We start from the raw sequence: 20,978 nt of genomic DNA on the forward strand, positions 1-20,978 counted from the left end.
AAACAGTAGTGCTTAGGTGAATTTGAGAGAAGCATCCTAAAGAAGCATCAGGGATTCAGAATGTGAAGAGACCCTGCCAGTGTACTTTGTAGAGAGCTTTCTGAGTGCTAATAAATCTAAAAACTAGGTAGAGTCCAGTTAAGTGAACTGATAATGTGTTGCCAATTGTTTTCCAGTAAAGTTGTCACCTGTTAATAGCTATGTAATATAATAAAAATATATAAATATCTGTAATAAAAATATACATTTAAACATTTTTTCACAGTGCTGGAGATTGAAATCAGGGTCTCAAGCTTGCTAATAAAGTGTTCTACTTTTAACCTATACTCCCATCCTCTCACCTTAAAAACCTAGTGTGGATTGGGAAGCTCAAGACTTAGGAAAGTCAATTGTGCATTTGAAGTCCAAAGGTGGTCTACTAGAGAATTCCCTAATTTTATTTATATTTTCAATTACATTATAGGGGAATTTGTTTCCTGTCTTTGAAAACAGAGGATAACAGTATGTTAAATTTGTGGTCTATCAAATTACATAATATACAAATAAACTATGTTGATAACAGAAAATTATATCTTATGACTCATAAGACCGAATTTTCTTGTCCTTTTGCTTATTAATCATCTGTACTTCTGTATTTGTTATGATCTTAATGTATTTCTACATAGTTGGCACCCAAATTTACTGACCTACCTTTATTCAAAGGCTTTTAGATTGTGGCCTCCTATCAAGTATTTGGTAACAATGATTCTATTAACTGCTGTATTACAAATCTGGGTCTTAACTATGTTTTCTCAAATCAATTTCTGTCTGGTGACTCCCAGCATAAACATTTAAAGTTTCTTCTTTTGTAAAAAAGGCAGATGCAAAATGAAAGGAATCATTCACCCTAGATGGGAGATTTAGCATGGGGATTGGAAACAAAATGTATAAATAAGACATTGCTACTCGTACTTTTCTGAGTCTAACACTGTGTCCCTTACTTCTCTATATTCACTTATATTACTCTTCTCCTTCTGGTAAATACACAGAACACATTTCCACTTGAGGTATGGCTTCTGGCTGATCCCTTTGCCCGTAACATTCTTTCCCTTGCCTCCTCCAGGTCCAAGTCGTTGCTTGTCACATTTGCACTGAAGTCTACATTAGTTAACCTAATTACAATTTAAAATTGCTACCTTCATGACTTCTTTTTTTAAAATGTTTTTAAAAAATATTTATTTTTTACTTGTAGTTGGACACAATACCTTTATTTTATTTATTTTTAAGTGGTGCTGAGGATTGAACCCAGGGCCTCACACGTGCTAGGCAAGCGCTCTACCACTGAGCCACAACCCCAACCCTACCTCCATGACTTCTGACTGTCCTTGTTTTTGTTTTCTGAAGTACTTACAACTTTTCTCATACTATGTTATTCATTACTTATCATATATATTGTTTAATATGTTTCCTATTAATAGAATGAAAATTCCACACTGTAGGTAAGAGTCCGAATCTGTTCTGATTGTAACATTCCAGAGCAGTATATAAAATGTGGCAAATATTCAATACATATTTATTAAATGAATGAATTGATTTAAAAAAAACTCTCCAGACATGCAAAGGAGAGACATCGGAAAGGCAAGTCCCTACCATAGTACTCTTGTCTATCTGGGAAAATGTGTTTTAATCAGAGCCCTTTGAAGATGCTGCTGCTCCTTTTGTTGACTCAGAGAACTAAGTGACAGGACCCCATTAAGCAGTGACAGGACCTGGGAACTGTTGCATCTTTAGTAGAGTATGAGAGAAAGAGGTGGCTTCAAAGGAAGCAGGTAAGAAAAAAATCAGCTAACATTTCAATAAATTCTTAAAGACTAAGTATGGGGGTTGCAGAGCAATTTAGAATACCTGGGAGTTCCACTTATAAAGGTAGTTCAAAGTCATTTGCAAACTTTTCTCCATGGGCTTACACAGGATTCTCACACAAAATATTGGGTCAGGGCAGGAGACCAGATGAGCCAGAAACAAAGGGAGATTTAGTTGTAGTGCAAATAAAGGTAGGAATGCTGAGAAGGCCCTGTTCCCATGTCCCAGGTGCGTAAGAAGGCTGTATCAGGAGAATCAAGAACTATCCCAGTCCCTAGCATAAGCCCAGCACCAATAAATAAAAGTCTACTCGCTGAGGGAGGGGGCAAACACTTGAAAAGACAAGCCTCAGAGGCACCAGCCTCTGAGATTGATGCAGAGACACTGGGAAAAGTTCTCTGGCACTGCCAGGCCTCACACTAAGCCCAACCCATTACTGGAGAAATATGAAGACTGATGATCTGAAAAATGATAGCAACACCAAAATTCAAATGGGAGTTTATAGATTGGCTGCAGGAGGGTTGAGAAAACATGCATCTGATGGTGCAACTTTTCCATCTTTCCTGTCTCACAGCTGGATCAAGGTTTTTGATCTGAAACAAAAATAAAACAACATAAGTGTTTTTGTTTGAGATTTTTGGTAACTCCAAAATTGGAAACCATAAAGCAGTGAGGCCTCTCCAAAGAGAGTAACTAATGAAACAGAGGGATAGAGCAGGAAGTATTAAGATATTATCATATTGTACTTACCTTTTTTTTTTGTTGTTTTCAGTCCTATAACAAACTAGAATTCTATTATTCTAAATCAAAGTTGGTGAGTGGATATTTATTCTTTCTATGAGAAGAAAAAAACCTTATTTGGGGAGTCCTGTGCCTCCTTCCACCCATTGATGAGGTTGTTGTTTAATTTTGTATCCTTGCATTCATGCTACTACACCAGACTAATGGCTCTTAGTGTAAATTATAGGAAAATTCATTTATCATTTCTAATGAGATTATTTTTTTCAAATATTACATGCCAAAAAACATGTATAGGCAATTTGGCTTTATAAAACTTCTAAGAAGACAGACAACGTTAAACGTTATTTTTAAAAACAATATTTCCCAAGATACTCCAGTACACTTTTCAAACAATTCTATACTTTGTATAAATATTCATAAGAGGCTAGAGAATAATTGAAGCAACAATTCATTTGTCAAGGTGAAATTTACTTGTAATGCCTTCCTCTTAGAAGGGCATCCATATTTGCATGTAAACATAATAGTGCAATTAGGAAACACAAACTCAAATATGTTGATTACAATGTAATTTTCATCATTTCACGATATGAGTTGCCCCAAATTTCAACTTCCAATTTAAATATAACACATTTGAGAGAGGGAGGGAGGGAGGGAAAGACGAAGTAAGGGAGGGAAAAAGGGAGGGAGGGAGGGAGGGAAGGAAGGAGGGAGGGAAGGAGAGAAAGAGAAAGAGAGACAGAGAAACAGAGATAGAAAGAGAGAACAATAAATATTTACTAATACTTTTCTGCAGAATTTCAATAAAAATATGTTGATTATTGGCTCAAACTTGGAATTCAAAGATTACACTGAAAGCATGGAGATGTTTTTTAAAAAAACAACCACCTCAAACAACTGTTTCCTACTTACGTAATGAGTTTAAAGTAATGTACAACTTAGTATAATTGTAACATTATCCTTTTCTATGATAAGTAAAAATATTACCTTAATCTGAAATCAATTTTCCTCATATTATGGAGGACATGGAAGTGGGATTAAAAATAAAGTCAATTACTACCTATATTGGAGCTTTGATGCAAGAATATAATGATTTGTCAATGTTTTAGGGTATAATTAGTAAGGTAAAAGAAAGGAAAGCCCATGGGTCCTTCCTCCTGTACTACTTTCAGATATCAACTTTCACCAAGGAGACACTGATGAGATTATATCCTTAGCCTGTCTCATGTCCACCTTAGGGCCAGGATGGTCTTTTGTTTTCATGACTATACACCAATATAAACTATATATCTATAAAATATTATTCCCCATAGCTTTATTGAGATAAAGTTGAAGTACAATAAAAATGCACATATTTGAAGTATGCAATTTGACCAGTTTTGAAATGTATGTAACTAATACAATCAATATAAAAGCATTTCCATTACTTTTTAAAAAAACTGAAATCATGCAGACTATGTTTTCTGCATTATTTATTTATTTATTTATTTATTTAAAATGTTAATATTTAGTGTTTCGAAAGACCTTTATATTTGTCCTGTCAAACTTCTTTTTAAAAAATATTGAGTTGATTTTATTTTTTAAATACACGACAGTGGAATGTGTTACAATTCTTATCACACATATAGAGTACAATTTTTCATATTTCTGTTTGTATAAAGTATGTCCATACCAATTCATGTCTTTATACATGTACTTTGGATAAATGATGTCTATCACTTTCCACCATCATTGCTAACCCCCTGCCCTTCCCTTTTTCTCCCACCCCTCTGTCCTATCTAGAGTTCATCTATATTTTTGTAACATATGAATGTATGATATATATTTAGAAAAGGGAGAGGTGCTTCTACATCCAAAGATGTTGTAACTGTGAGAAGTTAAGAACTGTGATCTCCAAAACAAAGAGTCAGAAATATCTGTATAATTAAAGACATAATTATTTAACAATTTTAGTTTAGGTTTCGAATAACAGGTTTTTGACTGGTATAATGTAATGTAGAACTTAAGGATCACAAATCCTTCCTAATACTTGCATAATTTTTGTAGAACAATCTATCAACTTGGTTAAGAGAAATCTTTCTCTAGAGGTAACAGGTTTCTTTAAAATTCTCTCAGTGTTTTCAAGTTGTGGGTACTTATGGTCCTGCTCTAGTCTCCATGGGTTACAAGTGGATTGTCCACATTTCTGACCCCTAACCTCTTCTCAGTCAGCACTCTTCATTCACATTCCTTCTCTCTCTCTCTTTTTTTTTTTACCCAAGGCATCTGGTGGTTAGTATAAAGTAAATCAACTTTTGACTCAAATAGATACAGTTTTTAATCTAGCCCTGCCCTTAATAAACTATATAATCTGGGAAATTAGTTAACTTCTATGAACTCCAATGTAATCATCTGTGAAATGAGGATTAGGTAATAATATCATAGAGGTGTTATGAAAACTGAACATAAAAATATGAAATTATGGATAGTATACAATAAATGTCCATTATGCCATTGGACACTTGTTAGCCTCACTCACATGTGGCCACTAACCGACAGTGGGGATTCCCGATGATTCCATAATTATACATAGCTTTGGCACTGGTTCCCTGGCTTCTTTTCCTCTTCAGCACTAGACATCAATCATTAAATATCCCAATGTTATTTTTCCTTTACTCTTTTTTTACTAGCCCATTGTCAGGGCAGTATTGTGCTTTGGAATCAGTAAAATTGGATTCATCTCACTACCAATTCTGCACAACATTTGAAATGTTAAATTCCAAGTAGTGCTCTTTCTTGTCTCCTTTGTATTCTTTGCTTTCTAAAACCTATTCTTGGTTTTAGAAAGCATTATAGCTTCTAGTCCAATAACTTCTTGTCTCTCAGTTTATCATCCACTTCTTCATTTTGTTTTTGATCTACTCCATACCTGGTGACATTTCACTTATGCTTTGCTCTCTTCTTGACCTTCTAATGTAGCTACTCCAAAAGTTCCCATTCTATGTATATAGAATGTGTACATGCATTCCAGCTTTTCTGTTCGTACAAGTCTTTTATCATATGTGTCACAAATAGGTTTTCAATGTGTCCAAATTATTCTTCTTAAAAAAAACAGCAGATTTTTTTTGATGAGCATATATGGACTCTATTTATAAGCTTTCATCCATAGTTAGTGCTTTCTACACCCTAAGAAAATTTTTCTTCCTTCATAATTGTGAAGAGTATCTTGCATATTTAATTAGAAATGTAGCTTTTACATTTAGCAACACCTCTAGTTAATTGTTAAACACTGTGTGAAGGAGGGAATCAGGTCCATTTCTTTTCATATAGATTTCAAATGATTTTGGGTCATTTGTTTAAAATATTTTTCTACCTGTTTTGACTTTTATTTTTTACAAAAAAAAATGAATGATCAAATGTGTCTATTTTTAAATGCAATATTGTATTATATATATCTATTTACTCATCTTCATGCAAAACCACTATTAGAAGAAAAATCTCCATGGCTGTCTTTTATTTCTACTTGTCTTAAGAACAGAGGCACTGATAGCTTCTGAAATATCTATTCAAGTATTTTTATATAGTAAATAGCTTTAGAAGATAAAGTGTTTTTTCCACAATAAAGCCAAATTTATTTACAGCCTAGTATAATGAAGATAACGAATATAATGCCTTCCTTCTAGGTAAAGATCAGGGAGGCTTACTGCCTATTAAAAAAGATCTGGGTTCCCTAATTTCAGGGTTTCTCTCCTATGATCACTCCAATATGCATATGGATATCACCTGACTTTTTTGCTATCATTTTGTTGGATTTGGTGCTCTGAATACTGGCACTAATGCTGACATAAGGCTATACCTATTTCCTTGAATGAAAAAACCCTCATCTCTGACCCAGAAGCATTATGTCTTCTGCTGGCATCCATTTAGCTGTGAAAGCTTACCTTGTTAGTTTGTAAGTGGCAAAAATCTCACATCTTTTATGGTTCTTGAAAACCACACTGTCTTGTTTCCCTGGCCTTATTTACTTCATAAGATCAGATAATGTGTTATATATATAATATTTTACATACAATGTATTTAGTTAAATTTGTCCCTAAATATTTTATGTTGTTGTATCCTACTGTACACATTGACTTTAAAAATGTTTTGAATTCTTCATTGTGAATATATAGTAATTCAAATTAAATTTGTGCATTACTTTCTATTCTATATCCCTTCTAACATAACTAACAGTTCTAGTAGTTTTTTGTTAGATTCTGTAGGATTTCTGTTATATCATCTGCAAAACAGATAGTCTTACATATCATTTCAAATATTTATACTTTTATTTTTCTTATTGCAAATTACAATGTTGAATAGAAGTGTTAATATTGGACAACAAAGAACTGTTTCTGATCCTTACATGAAAATAAGTTTTTCTCTATTAAATATATAGTTCCTGCCAGATGCAGTGGCGCACACCTCTAATCCCAGTGATTTGAGAGGCTGAGGCAGGAGAATCAAGAGTTCAAAGCCAGCCTCAGCAAAAGTCAGGTGCTAAGTAACTCAGTATTTAAATAAAATACAAAATAGGACTGGGGATGTGGCTCAGTGGTTGAGTGGCTCTGAGTTCAATCCCTGATACCCCCACCCCCCACCAAAATAATAGTTCCTTAATGGACTTCTTTATTATATTGAGAAAATTTCCTTCATTCTCAAATTTTCTAAGAGATTTTCCCAAAATTAGGAATGACTCAGATTTTCTTAAATGCTTGTCTTTTCATCTATTTTATCATTTTCTTTATTTCTGTCAATGTGATGGATTAACTGGTTTTCAAATGTTACACCAACTTTGCGTTCTTGGGATAAATCCCAATTGCTGACAATATACTATCTCTTTCTTATGTTGCTGAACTAGGTTGCTGAAAATTTGTTAAAGACTTTTAAGACTATGCTCATAAAGGGTATATACTTTTCTTAGGATGCTTATCTGGTTCTAGTAATAGATTAATGATGATCTTATTAAATGAGTTAGAATGTTCCCCTTGTCTATATTTGGAAATTTTTAGAGGATTGGTATGATTTATTTATTAGATTGACATATGAAGCCATTTGGGTATAAAATTTGCTTTGTAAGAAGGTTTTGAATTAAACTTTCTCAATTTATATATAATTCATGAATATCCTCATAAAATGCCCCTCAATATATTTATATATAATATATTCATAATAATCTTATATAAGTAACTAATGTTTTCTCTTTTCTTCAAAAGTCCAATAAGAGATTTACCAATTTAAGTCATCCTCACAAATAACCAAATTTGATTTTGTTGAATACATGTATTTTTTATTTCATTGATTTCACCTCTCTATTTTTTTATTTCCTTGCTTCTACTCCTATTAAATTCAATTTGTTCTTTAGATCCATAAGATAGAAGCATAAATAGTGTATTTTAAACCATCCATTTCTAATATAAGTATTAGAGACTGAAATATTTCCTTTGAGCCTTGTTTTAGCTACATTCCATAAATTTTCACATATTGTTTTCATGACCATTTTTTTAAAAAGTTAATTGCCCTTATAATTTTTTCTTGGCCTTATGGGCTATTAAGACTTGTGTTGCTTAGTTTCCAAGCATTCACATCTATTTAAGATAGCTTAAAAGTTTCTTCTAATTTAGTTCTACTGTGGTAAGAGGATATACTGTGTATCATTATAAATTTTTGAAAGTTATTGTGTTAAAGTCTAGCATGAGTCCTATCTTGGTGAACAGTCCATGTGTATTTGGAAAGAATGCATTTTTTCCCCTTGTAGTATACAGTGTTCTATGAAATTATTTGGTTTAAGTTAATCAATACTATTGTTCAAATATTCCACATACTTTTTTCCACATGGAATTGCTCTATCAATAATGTAAGAAAAGTTTTAGAATATGTAACTCTAATTTGTATTTTTATTTCACTCTTTCAGATTTCATTTCATGCATAGGGATCCTCTGTAATTAGGTATCTACATGTTATAGCTTTTTGGTAAATTCATTCCTTTTAAGTTATGAAATGCCCATCTATATTTAAAGCAGTCCTCCCAAAGTCTATTTTATTCTGTTATTAATTTATGTCAATGCCAGCTTATTGTATTTTCATGGTATTTATTTCCCCATTCTTTTACTTTAAACCATCTTTGTCTACTTATTTCAAGGATCTTTTCTTTAAAAAAAATATATATTTATATCTTATTTTTAAAATCAGCTGACAACCTCTGATTTTAAGCTTGTGTGTTCAGTACTATTATATTTAATATAAAATATAACTGTTGCTATTTTGGGTTTGAAGTCTGTTGTTTGCTTTTTATTTTCTATTACTCCAATTGTTCTTTGTCTATTTTTCATTGTCTCCACCTTTCTTTCTCTCTTGGATTAATTTAGTGCTTATCAGTCATGGTATCTCTTCTTTTGGCTTTTTCACTACTAACTCCTTCATGTATTTGACTTATTTATTTCTTTATCTTATTTTTTACAAATATTTTTATTTGTTGATAGACACAATATCTTTTTAAAATTTATTATGTGTGGTGCTGAGGATTGAAACCAGTGCCTCATGTATGCTAGGCAAGTGCTCTACACCACACTGAGCCACAACCCCAACCTGACTTATTTATTTTTAATGTTCTTTTCAGGGTTTACTACAAGCATCCTTGGCTTATCATAGTATACCAGGAATTTACATAATATCATAGACTGCATAACCAAAGACTATAGAATATAATATTTGCATTTTTACCCTTCCAGATTATTATGCCATTTGTTTCATCCATTTTACTTGTATACATTTAGGATACTTCCTACAATTAATTTTATTATGTTTTCTTTTAAAAAGTAAATTGTTTTTATTTATTTATTTTCTTTTTTAGATGGAATTTTTAATTTATTTTTTGTATAGTTTTAAAATATTTTATTCTTTAATCATAAAATGATATATAGCCTCTTTTAAAAAAGTAAACTTTTAAAGAATTTCAGAAACATCTAGGCTCCGAGGCTTATGCCTGTAATCCCAGAATCTTAGAAGGCTGAGGTAAGAGAATTGCAAGTTCAAAGCCAGCCTCAGCAATTTAGTGAGGCCCTAAGCAATTTAGAGAGACTGTCTCAAAAAAAAGGCGGGGGACAGAGGATATGGCTCAGTAATTCAGGACCCCTAGTTTCAATCCTTGGTATCAGAAAAATAAAAAATAATTTAAAAATTCAGAAACAGGAACAAAAGTATTTTCTGAATATTTGCCATTTATAGTGGTTTTTATTCTTTTGTCAAAATTTATCTAGTCTCATTCTACTTCAGACTAAGAAACTTTCCTTATGATTTCCTTGTAGTATTGTGATATAGGATTACAAACAAAAATTATCCCTTTCTCTCTTTTCTCTTCCTTTTTCCCTTTAAACTTTGTTTTAATGACTCTCAAAATTCTGTGACAGATTTTTGTTCTAGTTGTATCCACTGAAAAGTGCTGATTTTAAAAACTATTAAAATACCATACATACACAGACACATAGACACACACATACACACATACCCACATACACCCAAATGGTTCACAAAACACTTTCCTGAAGGTATACTTTCCTTTATATGCCCACAACTACTACCACACTTCCACATTTATCAAAACTACATTACCAGGAATTATGCAATAGGCTCCTAACTAATCTTTTTATCACTAGTCTCATTTTCATGCTATCTATTCTTCACCTTTCTGTCAGAATGATCCATTTAAAATGTGAGTCTAATGGTTTAAGTTTTTCCTTAAAATCTCCAATGACTCCTAGTAGTTTACATGAGAAATGCCAAACTCTTTTTTTATTGTGAAAACTATTTTTAATTGTAGATGGACATGATATCTTTATTTACTTATTTATTTTTATGTGGTGTTAAGGATCAAACCCAATGCCTTACACATACTAGGCAAGCATTCTACCACTGAGCTACTACTCCAGCCCAAGAAATGACAAACTCTTAATGTTAATATTAAAATCCTTCCTTATCTGGTCTATTCTTACTCCTTTATTATTATCTCTTGGAGTTCTGTGACCTATACTCCATTATAGTGCCAAACAAAGTCCTTTGCATTCCTAGAATTCCAACTATAATTTGCTTTTAACTATAAAGTTTTAGCCACACTGAAGGTAGCCATTTTCCTACACAGAACAGTAGAAATCAAGAAAAACCCAGGTTATCAGGCAAAAGTACAAGGTACTGTCTAAATAGAAAGTAGAAGGGAGTAGAAGATATATCTCCCAAAGAAATTTGTTAAAATTTCCCTTAACTTCAATTTATCTTTTTCAAAATAGGCAAGTTCCAGATTTTTTAACTAGGAACAAAAAAATCTTAACCCCTTTTACCTGTTATCCCTAGAGTATACATTAATAATAGCATGATATTTCTTAATTGCTATGATCTAGTGCTATTACGTATATTGACAAACTGTGGCTGGGCTTGGTGAGGCATGCTTGTAATCCCAGCAATTTGGGAGATTGAGATGGAGGATCAGGAATTTAAGATCAGCCTGGACAATATGGGAGACTACCTTTAAAAACAGACAATCAAAAGACTGCAAAATGAAGTAATATGCCTCAGGTTACAAAAGGTGGTAGACACTATTTAATTTCAGGTCTATATGACTATAAAACTCGCAAGTATTGTACTCAAGACTCAAGAGTAGAGACATTTTGTTTTCATGCTATAAATCATTGTTAACCTAAATGATTATCAATATTATTCTAGTTTTGTTGACAAACACAAATTATGAGCACAGAATCTAATGAAAGTATTATTATTTTCTGTTTTAGAGTCAAGCTCCCTTATTGGTGAATAACTTCATCAATATTCTAGTTTTCTTTTTGGTAACATTTTATGGATTCCTTATAGAAGAGAATAATAATTCTTTGTAATAAAAGTAGTGCCTAGTATTTGCAAGATCTTACAAGACATTTATAATGAAACATATGCCCAATGAACTCCTTTGAGTTGCTTCAAGAAATGTGTAATACAAAGGCAAGTTATTGGGGTTTGAAATGTGTTTTCCACAAGTCCCACAAGTTGTTTTAAACACAATTCCATGATAACAGTTTGTTCAGCCAAGATTAACATAAGCCAATACACACATTTGTAGAAAAATTCAACCCAACTACTTTGAGAAACAAGGACATATTTTAGATCAAAATGCCAAAAAAATAAAATTTTCTTAATAATTAGTTTCAAAAATGACATCTTTTAGAGAAAAACTGTTCTTGAAAACACCTCTATGGCCTTATGTTGCATCTATTATACCAGATACTGAGTTATATAAATGGGTAAAAATAAGAAAAGCAGCTAAGCTCAGTAGTTATGGCTCATATTTTTTTTCTAGTTGACATATGGGGCTAGTTGCCTTAAAGGTCATTAGCCACATGTTCTGCAGATAAATCTGAACAACTGTTGCTGTTTAATTTGGCAGTACTGTAAAATATTACAAAGTTCTGACTAAAATTCTCAAAGTTTCCATAACGCCCTAAAACTTAAAAAATTAAAGCTATGTCAGGATTTGTTCTTGTTTTTATTTTGTAAAATCAAATCATAGCAACTGTGGTTCTTTACTTCCTCTAATACAGCTACAAATACTACAAATACCCTTTTCTTATTCTAGAGGTACATATTTATAGGTATATAAAAGATAATAATTTAATTTATATATGTGATTTTTATTGGGACTTTGAGAGAATGGAGAGAAAGTTTTAAGGAATTTTAGAATTTACTAATTTATTTTTAAATCTGAATATTATATAAAAATGTTAAGAGGCTGGATGAGTACGTTTTTAACAAAACATTTTGGAGGGGTATATTAGTCAAAGACTAGCTAAAATTACAATTTTAGATGCTGATTTCATGAAAAATTCAAACTGTAATATACAGGAAACAAATTAAAGCATTTTAGGGGTTATGTATGCTAAAAGGAAGTTCTTCAACTTTTAGGAATAGAAAATGTTAGATTTAAACCATCAGTATAAAACACATGTTAGAATTTCGAGTGCTTATTTACTCACAATTTGGTTTAATTTTTCAGACACATAGTTTTAAAGTTCCCTGGGCCTGGGTCACAGTCTCCCTTATTCCTAAATTCCTAGAACCTATTGATTCTTCAACAACAAGTTCATATATCACTCAATTCTTCATTTGGATCGGCATATTACTTCTTGTCTACACTGTTCATTTACATGGCCTTGTGGCTATTTCTGAATTATTATCTCAAAGGGTAATTTGACTTTTAAGATTTTCTGAGGAGAAACCCAATCATTTATGACTTGGCATTCTCCCTATTATACTATGGGCACTTCAGCATTTACTAAAACCTGTAAACATAGCTGACTAAAACAAATATACCCTTAAATCGTGGAATAGGGAGACAGAAAACAGGGTAAGATTGTACTGTCTTCAAATGTGAGGAAGTCAAGAACTTAAATTGATAAACCCAGACATAACAGATTAGGCATATGTTTTTCAATATGAAGTTAAGTGCTAGAAAAATAGGTAGCAAGTTGAATGTGACTATCTCTGGTAGGTAAGATAGGTTAGAGGCAGGGGACTTATTTCTTTCAAATTCTGTGCATGTGTTACATTGATAAATATAAAAATTAACAGTTAATTATTGGATATCACCTTTAATACAGTAAGAACGTTCAGTTCATTTTAGCTTGTGTGAAGTGTCCAAAGGTCTTTGGTACCTTAAAGATGATATGAGGGAAAGCGAGCATCCTTTTTCCTGTCACCCTTTAATACTGCCTGGGGTGAATACCTTAGAACCTCCATAATACCTGCAATACTAGGATCTCAAAGATCAGCCCAAAGAGAGGGCTCCTTCTCCTTCCAAATATTCTGTTCAAGACAGCTTCTCAGTTTCAGGAATCTGTTGGGTGGAATCCTTATTTCCTCCTTTTCTAGTTTCCCAAGAGGAAGATATCTAATACTTGTGTTCTCTCCAACAGGCTCTCCAGGAAGTTAGGAGGATCTTCCGGAAGCAAGGAGGAAGGAATGCTTTATAGGTGGGTGGGTTTGAAGGAAAGGAAGAACAGCGCATGCGTGGTTGTGCTCCGGCCGTTTATTTGGAGCACGCACTCCTAAGGACACGAAGGTCGAAGTGCTCTCCTCCATATTCAGCCAGGTAGAGTCTCTTACCTTAAGACTCCCAAACAGGAGGAAAAATGTTTATTCGGCGCTGGCAGGGATTAGATACCCAGTTCTGTGGTTCACCATTAGGAATCCCATCATCGTTGCCCCATACCTGTACTGGAGTTTTCGGTGGTTGGAATGCCAACGTTTGGTTCCGTTAGTCAAGTACTCTGTTGTTCTCAGCTATTACTAATGGGACCATATTAAGTCTAGCAAGTGTCTGACTGTGGTTTTCTAAGTTCTCCCTGTGGGTTTTCTGTGGTCAGCTCGGTAGCAATGTAAGTTCTAAATTTTATGGCCTGATAGAAAATTCTTCTTTACATTATCGGTGTGATAAATCAACTACTTAATGAAAAAAAAAAATAAAGAGGTAAAGTTATTTTCTTTATTTTCCAGTTACCAACATTGAAAATGTAGTTGAAAGATACACTTTAATTTGGTCTCCTAGGAAAACATGGAAGTTATTAATATGAGGATTCAGTAAAGGAAAAAGTTAATGAAAGTAACATGTTTTCCCATTGTATCCCAAAAGAATGAAGTCAACTCTCATTAGAAAATTGATTTATATAACAAATGTACTTTATAATACAATTATTGAGTATCTTTTTAAGCCAGGCACTATATTAATGCTAGCAACACGAGAGGACAAAACAGACAAAAAACTCTGTCCTTGTGGAGATTTCTGTGTAATGGATAAGACAGCTATAGAACCCTAAATAGGAAAAATATATAGTGTATTAGAAGGTAATGAGTGTGTAGAGAAAATTTTGAGTATAAAAATTGAATATGGGATTGAGAATTGCAGTTTTAAAACAGTATACCATTTGAGTGAAGGCCTGGATGATATGAGGCAACAAATAATGCTTGTTCTTTAGGACATGAGAAATCTCATAAGATGTGTACATTAACAGAACCAACTTAAAGTGTTTCTCTTAATTCTGATCCTGTTTTTACACTGAAAAGTTTGCAGAATGTAACATCACCATGTTGGTGGTTGTCACAACTACTGTGAACCTGTGAATGCAGTTGTAGCCTCATAGTTCTTTAGTAATACTTTATTCATTCACGTTGATCCTTTGAGACATTCTTCTCATTTGGCCATTCAAAGAATTTTTGCTTTGCAACCTCCTGTAGTTATCCCCTATATTTTAACTGAACACTTAAAATTATCTCTTAATTAAGTACTTTGTAACTATTTAAAAATTTCCTTTAGAAAATTTGTTTCTTTCTAAAACTCTATTTGCACTTTTATGTGTCTTCCAAATTGCTTTTGCAGTTTTATTCATCTTCTAATTCTTCATGTTTCAAAAGATGTGTTCCTTTTCCTTTTCAAGGATGTTCTGCTTCCTGTGTCTAAGATCCTATATCTTTTATCCTTTTTTGAAACTTGTCTATGCAACAACTCTCTCTTGCCTATTTTTATCATCTCCTTTTATATTTATTCTTTTTCCTATATATAAACATTCATTTTGCTTGTCTTTAAAAACAAACAAAACCAAACAAGGACCACTAGCACAAAAATTTTCCCTTATGTCGTTTTATTTTTCTGTTTTCTTTCATTTCCTAATCTCTTTTTTCAAGAACATGTTTTTCTCATTACAAAATTATACACACACACACACACACACACACACATATACATATATACACATATATGTATATCAAAAAACTTGGAAAACAAAGAGTTCAAAAGGAAATATCCACAATAGAACAATAATTATTAATATATTAGGGCATGTGCTTACATTATTTTTCTGATGTTACACCTTTTTTTCCTGTGAAAATGTACTATTCAGTTTACATGTTTTTCATATTGCACATTAAAAATTATGGTATTCCAGACACATCTTCCTATGTTAATATTTTTATTCCTGATGTAGCCATTTGATGTAATGGCTACATAGCATGTATGTTGTACCATTATATAATTATACCAAAATTACCTAGCAAATTCATAATTTTGCTATTGCTACCAGAATTTACATCATGTATTTTTAAAAATCATTTGCCCATTTAAAGAGAAAATCCATGGAGGTAGGGAACTTTATTTGTATTTCTCTTACTCCCTGCTAACCAATGCTTAGAACCGTTCTTGGTACATAGTAATCAATAAGTGATTATTTCTTAAATGCATTAATATATTGTTACATATTTAATTTACTTCATGTTTTTATTACAAATAATACTATAAGAAAATTATTGTACATATTTGTGTACATTTTTTAGTATATTTGTTTAGTATAAATTATTACAAGTTGAATTGGTAAATCAACTTATGCAAAATTTAAGGTTTAATAAATTGTCTTGTGGTCTCTTGAATATTACCAATGCACACTCTCACTAGTTGTGCATAAGAGTGTCTGTCTAGCAACATTTTTCAGAATTTTATTTTAGTATTTTACAAATTATTTTAAATTTAGTAGGTATAAAGTAACATTTTTAATTTTAATGTATATTTCTTTGATTAGATGGGTGGTTTCAGGATATAATTTTTATAATTTCTAATTGTTAAGTTTTGTTTTATAACCCAGAATGTGGCCTGTGTTGGTGAATGTTTCATGTGTTCTTGAAAAATCATATGTATCCTGTTGTTGGGTAGAGTATTTTATATAGTGAAATCAAATTGTTGTTAGGTCTTGTATATCCTTATTCCTTATCAATTTGTTCTCTACTTATTCTTTCAATTACTGAGAGTGGAATATTGAAATCTTCCAATGTAAGTGTGAATTCATTCATTTCTCTTTCATTTCAATTACTTTTCTTTTCATATATTTTGAAGCTCTGTTTAACAATAATGCAAAAACATTTCTCTGAGAACTGACCTCTATTATTATCTAATGCTTTCCATCATCCCTGGCCATATTTCTTATTCTCCAGTCTTTGTCTGATATTAACATAGGTACTCGGGCTTTATTCTTTTTAATACTTGAATGATATAACTTTTACTTTCATCCTTTTAATCTATGTATGGCTTTGTTTAAAGTAGGTCTCTTAGAAACACCAATATGTTGTGCTCTTTTATATAATGTAATAATTTATCTTTTAAATTGGTGTATTTGACCCTGTACATTTAATATAATTACTCAGGTGATTAAATAAATCTACCATCTTCCCATTTAATTTCTACTTGTTACTTTCTATCTGCCCCCTTATTTTTTTCTGCTTTATTTTGGACTATGTGTTCCCTATAATTCCATTTTTAACCATTATTGGCTTATTACTTATTCCTTTTCATAAAATTTTAATGGTTTCTTTAGTCTTTACATTCATCTTTAAAGATAGCCTATTTTATTTTACTTTACACATACTGTAAGGATATTATGACAGTATAGTCTGAATCCCTTACTCTCACTATGCTCTTTTGACATATTTTACTTTTATTTACATTATAAGTAGACATTGCATTGCTACTGTTTTTTCTTTAGGCAGTCAGTAAACTTTTAAAATGATTAAAAATAAAAATTAATTTTATATTTACATTCATGGTTCCATTACTTTTGCTTTTTATTTCTTCTGTAAATCCAGGTTTCTGATTAGTATCACATGCTTTCAGTCTGGTATGGAACATCCCTGGGATTATATTTGGTATAGTACATCTCTGATGGTCATAAATTTTGAGATTTTTTTCTCTGAAGATGATTTTCTTTCATTTTATTTTGTTTTTGGGTACTAGCGGTTGAACACAGGGCACTCACCACTGAGCCACATCCCCAGCTCTATTTTGTATTTTTTTTTTTTCAGAGACAGGGTCTGAGTTGCTTAGTGCTGTCCTTTTGCTGAGGTTGGCTTTGAACTTGCGATCCTCCTATCTATGCCTCCTAAACTGCTGGGGTTACAGGTGGGTGCCACTGCACTGGTTCCATCATTTTATTTTAAAAAATATTTTACTGAGAAAAGTATTGTGAATTAATTGTTTTTCTCTCTGTACCTTTAAGACGCCCCTTAGTTTTCCTTGTGTTGTTTCTAATGAGAAATCTGCTGTATTTCTTACCTTTGTTCTTCTGTATAAAATGTTTTTTCCTCCCAGCTATATTCAAGATTTTCTCTTTGTCTCCAGTTTTCAGCAGTTTGAATATGATGTATCTAGTTGTTTTCTTTTGTATTTTTGTATTTTTCTTTCTTGGTGTTCTCTGAACTTCTTAGATCTGTAGTTTTGAGTCATGAATTTTGGAAAACTCTCAGCCATTGTTTCTTCAGAAACTTTTTTTTTTCCCCTACACTGTTCCTTCCCTCTTTTCCTTATGATATTTCAGTTGTATGTTATTAAACTGTTTGATTTTGTTTCATGGTTCTTGGATGTACTTTTCATTTCTTTCCACCCATAGTTCCCTTTGTGCTTCACTTGTTAATTTCTATAAACTTATCTGAAGTTTCATTTACCCTTTTTCTCTGTTGAATCAAGTCTGTTGTGTAGCCTCTTTTTTAAATTTTAATTTCTATCATTTCTATTTGATTTTTTGTTACAGTTTCAGTATTACTACTGAAATTATCCATATTGCTTTGCAGGTTGTCTCCTCATTAGAATATTTTGTATTCTAGTAATTTTAATTCCCATCTGATATTTCTAACATGTGTTTTGTATCTGAGACTGGATCTATGCTTTGTTTCTGAACAATTTATGTTTTTTACTTTATTGGATTTCTCCTAATTTTTTGTTGGCAGCCAAACATCTTGTGTAGGACAGTAAAAGTTAAGAAAAAAATTGTGTGTGCCTGGAATACCTTTCCTTCTGCTAGGCTTTTCATATGGGGAAGTTGGGTCAGTAATGTTAGAAGTTGGGGTTTATTTGCATTTTGCTGTTAGTATGGTAACTTTCTGTGTAACACCAACTTTCAATAATTAACTTTAACTTGTGCTTATGATTGGGGCTGGTTTGTCAAAAAGTTTTCTGAATATCTGTTCCACCCTCTGCTTTAGATTTTCTCTTTGATCTGTGTCTCAGAGAGCATCCGTGTCTTCATGATCTTGCTTCTTTCCCCAAAGTAGAATGCTGTTCTTCATTACTCAAATTTAGTTGCATGATAATAAGGATAATAATAGCTGCTGCTTCTGAGGTATTCTCGTATGTTCTGATAAAGCTGCAGACTGAGGCCCTGTTGCATAGTTCATTGGAGTGGGACTTCTCATGTCCTAAGTCTCTTACTTAGCTGGAGGAGACTGTTAGTGGTCTGGTCCCAGCCATTTTTTCCACTTCATTGAGTGGTAGTTTTTTTTTTTTTTATTCCCACTCTTCAGCTAAAATTGATTTTCAGTAGTATCCCAAGAAAAACAGGGTGTTTTCCTTCCTTCCACAGTTTGAAGCCTTTGATCTTAGGAAAGAGAAGAGAAGGATCCAGGTGGGGTTTTGTGATTTTCCAGCAGAGTGTTCCCTCATTATTCTGGTGACTGTTTTTGTGAAAATTTGGCAAGGCCCATGGAGAAGAACCTATAAGTTCTCCTCTGTTTGCTGCTCACAACAGTGTCATATTCTCTGGATAACCCAATTCTTTAAATATTTTAGCTGAATTGTTTTTTATATCTGTCCAGTATCATCTATCTCAGGCTAGCAAGTTCTTGATTTTTATTTATTTTTGCAGATGCCTATGTTTCCTTAGATTTCAGATTTGTTTTTTACCACGCAACCTAAGCTAAATGATGTTTTCAAGCATTGCAGATTGTCCTACATTTTGTTGTTTTCCACTCATTGGGAAGCTTCATGGAACTTAAATGCTGAACTACCACATCTGTTTTTTTTTTTAACTTTCTTTTTTTTTCTTTTTTTTTATTGGTTGTTCAAAACATTACAAAGCTCTTGACATATTATATTTCATACATCAAGTGGGTTATGAACTCCCATTTTTACCCCAAGTACAGATTGCAGAATCACATCGGTTTACACATCCACATTTTTACATAATGCCCTATTAGTAACCGTTGTATTCTGCTATCTTTCCTATCCTCTACTCTCCCCCCTCTCCTCCCCAAAGAGATAACATTAAAAGCTACAAGATTACACTCAGGGGTAAACCAATAAGGTTAACAATGGATTTGAACTACCACATCTTGAGTATAGGATTGAATGAGTTGATGAAGCCACAGGAACTCAAGCAGGATAGCCAGTCCATCCACCTGTTCTATTCATAGCACTTGGAGGATTCTTTCAAACTGAAGTCTTGTGCCTTTTCTAATTGAGAGGACGCATCTAGTTAGGATTCTACATGTAGGAAAGACTCATATAAGAACTCAAAAACTCAGTTTCTTACCTCTTTAGAGTGGTGATAATGAAGTAAAAGAGTTTGTATTTTACATTTCTTATTTTCAATTGCCTATGATAGATGATCTCTTAAAAGGGAAAAGGAAAATAGGCATCTGAGCTCAGAATAATGCTAGATAGTTCTAGAAAACATGCTTTCCATCCCAACTATCTCAAATCACAGTATCCACGTACCTGTAATCTTAAAGGGTATTTAATTAATTCAGCATTGTTAATGTATAGTGAGACTACTGACTTTTTGGCCTACATATTTATACCATCTGGTTGTACAAGCATAGAGCCTTGTTGATTAGAGGATGGTACAACTATTATTTATTGTGAAATTTAGCCATATTATTACAGGTGAATGAAACTCAAATTACCAGAGCATCAAATACAATAAAAGCTTTATCTACTTTCCTGTCCTTCCTGCCAAATACATACTACAAACACACATTTCACTTTAGGAAAAGACTTAAAAGTATTTGAAGTGAAAACTATTCAAAGGTTTCCAGTTTCTGCAGTAAGAACACACAACAGCAGGGCAACTGCAGATCAGACTAATCTTCAAGGTAACAAGATACTCTATAAATCCTTTGAACCATCTCTCTTATATATAACACCACAGAATTGTCAGAAAAGAGGGAGGAGAATCCCATAGTAACTTTGTATCTTAAGTTTTAAAACAAAATTCATTTTTATAATTAATAATTTAAAAAATAGGTCCTTAAATTCTGATCTATAAAGTTTACTTGATGGGATTCTGTTGCTACTGAACACTGCCAATAATGCTGTTCAAATAATAATCTTTGTTCTGTTTATATTGTCTGACTGTGGTTAATATGTTTTTCAAATACAGAAAACATATATATTCCCCTCATAGTGCTCTACAACATTTAGTTCACTACTCTGCTATCATAATGTCTCTTTGAATTAGAAATGTAAAGATATAAAATTAAGCTACATTTTGAAAAACTTAGTAGCCAATTATGATTACAATCTGGGATTTTATATA

Source organism: Ictidomys tridecemlineatus, chromosome 3, assembly GCF_052094955.1.
Source record: "Ictidomys tridecemlineatus isolate mIctTri1 chromosome 3, mIctTri1.hap1, whole genome shotgun sequence".
NCBI lineage: Eukaryota > Metazoa > Chordata > Mammalia > Rodentia > Sciuridae > Ictidomys > Ictidomys tridecemlineatus.